The 8,407-nt window shown below is 43.0% G+C and overlaps 1 long non-coding RNA gene across 2 annotated transcripts in view; it reads left to right on the forward strand.

Annotated features, from left to right (window-relative positions):
- Positions 1-8,407, forward strand: part of LOC122539679 — a 35,543-nt gene that overhangs the window by 17,378 nt on the left and 9,758 nt on the right. The window lies entirely within an intron of this gene.

The following is an 8,407-nucleotide window of genomic DNA, read 5'->3' on the forward strand; positions in this document are numbered from 1 at the left end:
CGTTAGCTGTCTTTCTGTTTGTCCTATATAGTGTGCATGGCACTCATCCACAAACTCCATCAACAAACACATCGACCTGGACCCAATATACCGGCCACTACAGCGGACAGCTGGAACTGACAACCGGAAGCGGCAGGGACAGGCCACTATAAATGCCGGAGGAAACACCACAGAAGCGCTTCACAGGAGGCTCCCAAGCACTGAGGATGTCACCTAGACAGGGGACAAAACGTTTGCAACATAAATTTCCAGCTCGGCAAACAGAACCACAACGAGCACCCGAGCTACAAATCTTCACCCAAACTTTGAAGGACTAAGTCTATCGGTACTTATCGTACTTTGTTCATAATACATCCAAAAGCTAATACCATTAAAAAGTTAATCATTTTAATTGCGCCATTATATCTGAATAAAAGTGAGACATATTAGTTGCAGACTGGTATATTTTTAATTCTTTGACAAATGTGTTAGTCTTGCTGAGGTTCATAACATATGAGAGTGAATGGGAGAGAAACGGAAGAATTTGGCAGGTAAGTTCAAGATGCTTACACATTCAGAATTTAATAAATATTTCATTTTAAATGTGCCATTATATCATGACATGATGATGCTGAACAGTGCGATTTTGCAGGATTTCAACTAATCTTTGACGTGTTAAATTTTTGAACTGATTTCTTGCTATTATCTGGTAATTACCTTTAGCATAATTCATTGTGTTTTTCTTCTTTATCTGGGATTAGTTGTGCGATCAAATTGACTTTTGCTAATAATACAGTATTTCGGACTGCAGCATGAATTTCAGCCCCTCACAACTAGTACCCGTGTATTAGTCAACCCTCTAAATTGAACCTTTTAAAAATAGACTAAAAACTTCAACCTATACAGAAGTATATACGGTACTCAGCCTGAAAGACTGCTGGAACAGATTTAATATAGCCTGCAAAAGAGAATTTGATAAATACCTGAAGAAACAATTGCAGGAAGAAAGCAGGGGAGGTAGCCAGCTGGATTGTTCCACTCAAATGACCCATGTTGTATGTTCAATTATTCTGAAAATAGTCACTAAAATAAAAGATGACCAAATACTTACTAAAAATTAAGCTTCAAAATTCTATCGGCAAATGTTCCTTCAAATCAAAAGAAGTCCTACCAAAATGAACAGTAACTACTTGTTGACACCTTTGAGTATTCAAGCTGTTAATATGAAGAATTTCCATGCTGTGTCTGTAGCAGAATTCCTGAATGTTTGCAACTCTCGAAACAAATTGCTCACAGGGCAACCTGTCCTTTCCCATTAGCTCTTACAGATATGAAGCAGCCTGTTGCTGATAGTGTGAGGCGCTGCAGAAAGTCAGCGAAGGTTAGAATAACTCAGGCTGCCAAGTCGCTCGCACATCAATCCCACCCCCCACAGAACACTGCTGCCAGAATCACTCTACTACAGCCTGAGGAATTCAGAATCTGACAGGTTGAATTGAGCCCAAAATACATTGCCACCTTTCCAGATGTTTTTACTCCTCTTAATTTTTCTATGCCTGAAAGAGCACTCCTCAAAGCATTTCCGAAGGCTTTATCTTCCATTTTCTCAGGCAGCTGTATTTTCTGTCACAAAGTATTTAAATAAATTGCATCTTTTACTTTTTGAAAGAACACAATTTTCTACCTTTTCTCAAATCAGGTCATACCTCTCAGTCTTGAATCACCTCAGACATTACCAAGAAATGGTCACAATGCAGACTATAGATCTTTTTGATTTGCAAAGATTGTGCTCCTGTTTTTATATGTATGACTATCTTAAGTGAATGCAGCACTAGCTTGCTTATGCTGAACAGGGAGCCAATTTGGGATTGCATTTCATGCTTGAGCTGATTTCAAGATAATGTAATTGCAAGAACAGAAGTTATTAACCGTCAAGTGAATCCTGCAGCATCCTTCTGCTCACTGCCTACAGGGTCTTACATCAAAACAAAATGTACTGAAACATTACATGCAGAGTTCCCAATTCCATTTGTAAGAAACTCCACCAATGCAAATGATCTACTAAACCTCAATTAAGGCTAATTCTCAATCTAAACAAGGTGCAAATTAATCCCAAGAGACACCTCTTATTACCATTAACTAATTGGGATTCACACTTATATTCAAACAATCGTAAGAATAAACTCCAGAGAAATGCTTGGTGTTGAAATGTCATGTATGTTGTTTCATGTTTGAAACCCCTGCCGTGCTAATAGGATCAGTGCAGGCTTGTTTCAGATTGATTTCCTTCAGCAAATGCCAGTGCCATTTATCTTACAGATCTGTTAGAGCTGATGGACTATTTGACTCTGGCAGGCTTCACTACCAGCTCTTACACCCAACCACTTTGTAGCACTTTAAGTCCCCCTCCCTGTCAAATTTAGATTAGATTCCCTATAGCGTGGAAACAGGCCCTTCGGCCCAACAAGTCCACACCAACCCTCCGAAGAGTAACCCACTTCCCTCTAACTAATGCACCTAATACTATGGGTAATTTAGCATGGTCAATCCACCTGACCTGCACATCTTTAGACTGTGGGAAGAAACCGGAGTACCCGGAGGAGTGTGCAAACTCCACACAGACAGTCACCCAAAGCAGGAATCGAACCCGGGTCCATGGCATTGTGAGGCTGCAGTGCTAACCACTGAGCCACCGTGCCGCTGGTATAAGGTTTGCACCAAGCTCTACCTCATCTGTCAGGCTCAGTACCATGCCATGTGGTGTTCAATGCTGAAATTCTGAGGGGATTATTCTACCTGCTGATGCTGAAACCTTATAGCAACTTTAACTATTTGTGGAGCTTTTCCATGGTATCAAAGTTATAGGGAAATTCACCTTTACGTGTATTACAGTCCATCTTGGAGAGGCTTTTGGAACTTTCTGGGAAAAAAAACAAAACAACAGCACTTTCAAAAAGCTGATTGGGGCAGATGTTCACTGATAAAAGGGTGGCTGGAAAATGGGAACCCTTCAGGAATGAGATAACGAGAGTCCAGAGACCGTATGCTCATGTTTGGGAGAAGGGCAAGGCTGGGAGGAGTAGAGAATGCTGGATGACTAGAGAAATTGATGTTTTGGTTAAGAATAAGAAGTAAGCATATGTGAGATATAGACATATCGAGTGAATCCCTCAAAGAGTATAAAACCATAAGGAGTACACTTAAGACGCAAATCAGGAGGGCAAAAAGGGGACATGAGATAGCATTGGAAAAAGGGTTAAGAAAATCCAAAGGGATTCTATTAATACACAGACAAAAGGGTGACTAGGGAGAGAATAGGGCCCCTCAAAGATCAGCAAGGTGGCCTCTGTGTGCAGCCGCAGGAGGTGGGGGAGATACTAAATGAGTATTTTGCAACAGTATTAACTGTGGAAAGGGAAGATATAGAATGTAGGGAAATAGACTAGATTCCCCACAGTGTGGAAACAGGCCCTTCGGCCCAACAAGTCCATACCAACCCTCTGACTAATGCACCTAACACTATGGGCAATTTAGCATAGCCAATTCATCTGGCCTGCACATCTTTGGACTGTGGGAGGAAACCAGAGCACCCAGAGGAAACCCACACAGACACGGGGAGAATGTGCAAACACCACACAGACAGTTGCCCAAGACTGGAATCGAACCTGGGACCCTGGTGCTGTGAGGCAGCAATGCTAACCACTGAGCCACCATGCCACCTATTAGAGGGTGACATCTTGAAAAAATGTCCATATTACAGAGGAGGTGGTGCTGGATGTCTTAAAATGCATAAAGTTGGATAAATCCCCAGGACCTGATCAGGTGTACCCTAGAACTCTGTGGGAAGTTAGGGAAGTAGTTGCTGTGCCCCTTGCTGAGATATTTGTTTCATTGATAGCCACGGGTGAAGTGCTGGAAGAGTGGAGGTTGGCTAACGTGGTGCCACTATTTAGAGAGGTGGCAAGGAAAAGCTAGGGAATTTTAGACTGGTTAACCAGACATCAGTGGTGGGCAAGTTGTTGGAGGGAATCCTGAGGGACAGGATTTACATGTATTTGGAAAGGCAAGGAATGATTAGAGATGGTCAACATGACTTTGTGGGTGGGAAATCATGTCTCACAAACTTGACTGAGTTTTTGAAGAAGTAACGAAAAGAATTGATGAGGGCAGAGTGATGGACTTATATGTATGTGGTAATTTATATGGACTTCAGTAAGGCGTTCAACAAGGTTCCCCATGGGAGACTGGTTAGCAAGGTTAGATGGAATACAGGGAGAACTAGTCATTTGGATACAAAACTGGCTCGAAGATAGAAGACAGAGGGTGGTGGTGGAGGGTTGTTTTCAGACTGGAGGCCTGTGACCAGTGGAGTGCCACAAGGATCGGTGCTGGGTCCACTGCCTTTTGTCATTTATGTAAATGATTTGGATGTGAACATTTGGATGACACCAAAATTTGTACTGCAATGGACAACAAAGAATGTTACCTCAGAGTACAATGGGATCTTGATCAGATGGTCCAATGAGCGAAGGATCGCAGGTAATGTTTAATTTAGACAAATGCAAGTTACTGCATTTTGGAAAAGCAAATCAGCACTTCTACACTTAATGGTAAGGTCCTGGGGAGTGTTGCTGAACAAAGAGACCTTGGAGTGCAGGTTGATAGCTCCTTGAAAGTTGAATCGCAGGTAGACAGGATAGTGAAGAAGGCATTTGAAATGCTTTCCTTTATTGGTCAGAGGATTGAGTATAGGAGTTGGGAGGTCATGTTGCGGCTGTACAGGACATTGGTTAGGCCACTTTTGGAATATAGTGTACAAGTCTGGTCTCTCTCTTCTTGGAAGGATGTTGTGACATTTGAAAAGATTCAAAAAAGATTTACAAGGATGTTGCTACGGTTGGAGGATTTGAGCTATAGGGAGAGGCTGAATAGGCTGGGGCATTTTCCCTGGAGTGTTGAAGGCTGAGGGGTGACCTCATAGAGGTTTATAAAATCATGAGGGGCATGGATAGGGTAAATAGACAAAGTCTTTTCCCCAGGTTGGGGGAATGCGAGGGATTAGGTTTAGGGTGAGAAGGGAAAGATTTAAAATGGACATAAGGGGCAATTTTTTCACGCAAAGCATGGTGCATGTATGGAATGAGTTGCCAGAGGAAGTGGTGGAGGTTCGTACAATGACAGCATTTTAAAGGCATTTGGATGGGTATATGAATAGGAAGGGTTTAGAGAGATATGGGCCAAATGCTGGCAAATGGGACTAGATTAGGCTAGGATATATGGTCGGCATGGACGAGTTGAACCAAAGCGTCTGTTTCCGTGTTGTACGCCTCTGTGACTCTGTAAAAAGTCTCTAACTTGCAAATGTTTGCTTTTCGCTGCCAAAGAAGCTGCATTTGAGAACTCTGTTTTGAGAACAGTTCACTTTGCGCAAAAAGAGTTCTGATGGGCTCAGTACTTTATGATATTTAACAGTATTTGACTTTATCAGGAAGTTAAGTAATAATCAGGTTCCACAGGGCTTAAAAAGAGGAGCATTCACAATGACCTCTGATAAATGGGGAATATTCTAGACGCTGTCTGAATTCAGAGAAGTGGATAATATCAGCGACCCTGGGAGGTGCAAGCTGAGTCAGATCACAACCCTGAAGAGAATTTAAATTAGGCTGTTGTAACTCTTTTGTGTACATGCGCAAAGTGTTGTGTTTCACTCCATGTACAGAATTGGCATGTAGCAAAGGTGGAAGTGGGTGCGTGATATCTCACAGCCCTGACCTTCAGTCCCTGGCAGGTGACAAGTGAGCCACGGCTCTCTGTAACACAGTGCCCGAAGGAACAATGGTATGTCTCAAAGTGAGAGCTGCTGACTGGCCCAGCTGCTATTCATAGAAACTGGATTCTATTCCTGGCAAAGCTTTACATCCACGCATGGAGTCATACAGCACAGAAACAGACCCTTCAGTCCAACCGGTCCATGCCGACCATAATCCCAAAGTAAACTAGTCCCACCTGCCTCCTTTTGGCCCTTATCCCTCCAAACATTTCTTATTCATGTACTTATCTAAATGCATTTTCAATGTTGTACCCACATCCCCCACTTCCTCAGGAAGTTCTTTCCACACACAAACCACTGTCTGTGTAAAAAATTGCCCCCATGCCTTTTTTAAATCTTTCTCCTCACACCTTAAAAATATGCCCCCTCATCTTGAAATCCTCCAGACCTGCCATTTACCTTACCTCCACCCTCATAATTTTATGAACCTCTATAAGGTCACCCTTCAACCTCCTACCCTCCAGTGAAAGAAGTCCAGTCTATCCAGCGTCTCCTTATAACTTAAGCCGTCCATTCTCAGCAAACTCCTGGTAAGTCATTTCTGAACTTGCTCCAGCTTAATAATATCCTTCCTACAACAGAGAGACCAGAACTGGTCACTGTGCTCCAGAAGCGTCCTCAACAATACCCTATGCAACCTCAATATGACATCCCAACTCCTGTACTCAAAAGGTCTGAGCAATTACCACTCCGGCAATTTTAAAGTGGAAAAGGTGCAATGTTCCTTTTGGAGTATTTATTTATTTACTCCAGGCTAATTATTGACAATCCCCATACATGAACAGAAGCCTCAAAATGGTTGCTGGGGAATATTTTCATTGGAAAAGGTGGACCTTTGGACACAACAAGAAGAGGAGAAAGTCCAGGAAAGGAAGTTGCTCCATCTCCATCAACAAAGTGATGAAGACACCAGCATCTCCTCCAAGGCCATGAGCATTATGAACTCGCTTGTCAGCGATATCTTCAACTGCATCACAGAGTGGTGTCCCATCTGGCCTATTACATAAAGCACAGCACCAGCAGCTCCCGGGAGATCCAGACCATGGTGTGCCTGCTGCTGCCTGGGGAGCTGGCCAAGCACGCAGTGTCAGAGGGAAGAAAAGCAGTGACCACGTACACCAGCTCCGAGTGAAACATCACTGAACAGCATGATACTGTGGAACATGCAAACAATGAACCACTGTGGGTCCCACGGCCTTTCATAAGGCTGATCTGTTCTTAACCTCAACTCTACTTTAACATTCTTGCATGTCAGTGACAATCCTTTATCCCTTGATTGGCAAGGATCAGAACCTTGCAGTTAGTCAACTTGTGATTTTTCCCAGCTGCATTGGCTGTAAAGAACTTCACCATAGCTGTGTTTGTGTGGAATCCTTGAGGCATTGAGGGTAATGTTATCTGAGGTCATTGGGTTCGATTGGAACCCTGGTAATACACCCTGTCCAGTATTACTCTTCACGGATTTCAAGACAAGTAGGGTATTCAATTAGAATTGCAAGCAATCCCCTCAGTTTCCCTCTGGACAGGGTGGAGTAAAATTATATGTTAACCCATTTATGCTAAACTGGATAAAGAGTCAAGAAACAAAGGTCAAAGTATATCATCACAAGAATGCATTAACTGGTTCCACTTTGTAATCACAAACCATCATTAGCAGTTTTTGTCAGCTGTGCCCAGGAAGGATTCTTGACAAAATATGTAGATAGGCCGACTTGAGGGTAGGCCATACTGGATTTGGCGCTTGGCAACAAAGCAGATCAGATGTCAGATCTCTCAGTGGGAGAGCATTTCAGTGATAGCGACCACAACTCTCTGACCTTTACTATAGTCATGGAGAGAGATAGGAGCAGATGGTATGGGAAAGTATTTAATTGAGAGAGGAATTAGGCAGGAATTGAGGCACCTAAATTGGGAACAGATGTTCTCAGGAAATTGCACGACAGAAAAGTGGAGGTTGTTTCGGGAGCACTTGATGACAGAGTCATAGATGTACTAACTCTTCCATGCCAACCAGATATCCTAACCTAATCTAGTCTAATTTGCCAGCACATGCCCCATAACCCTCTAAACTTTCCTATTCATATACCCATCCAGACGCCTTTTAAATACTGTAATTGTACCAGTTTCCACCCCTTCATCAGGCAGCTTATTCCACACACACATTCTGCATAAAAACGTTGCCCCATAGGTCCCTTTTATATCATTCTCTGCTCACCCTAAACATATGCCCTCTAGTTCTGGATTCCCGCAACCCAGGGAAAATATCTGGCCTATTTATCCTATCCATGCCCCTCATGATGTTATAAACCTCTATAAGGTCACCTCTCAGCCTCTGACGTTCCAGGGGAAAAAAGCTCCAGTCTATTCAACCTCTCCCTGTAGCTCAAATCCTCCAACCGTGGCAACATCCTTGTAAATCTTTTCTGAACCCTTTCAACATCCTTCTGATCGGAAGGAGACCAGAATTGAACACAATATTCCAAAAGTGGCTTAACCAATGTCCTGTACAGTCGCAACATGAGTGCTAGATATGTTTGCTGAAAATGTGTTACTGGAAAAGCGCAGCAGGTCAGGCAGCATCCAGGGAACAGGAGAATC

This window comes from Chiloscyllium plagiosum, chromosome 33 (genome assembly GCF_004010195.1).
Source record: "Chiloscyllium plagiosum isolate BGI_BamShark_2017 chromosome 33, ASM401019v2, whole genome shotgun sequence".
In the NCBI taxonomy this organism is placed as follows: Eukaryota; Metazoa; Chordata; class Chondrichthyes; order Orectolobiformes; family Hemiscylliidae; genus Chiloscyllium; species Chiloscyllium plagiosum.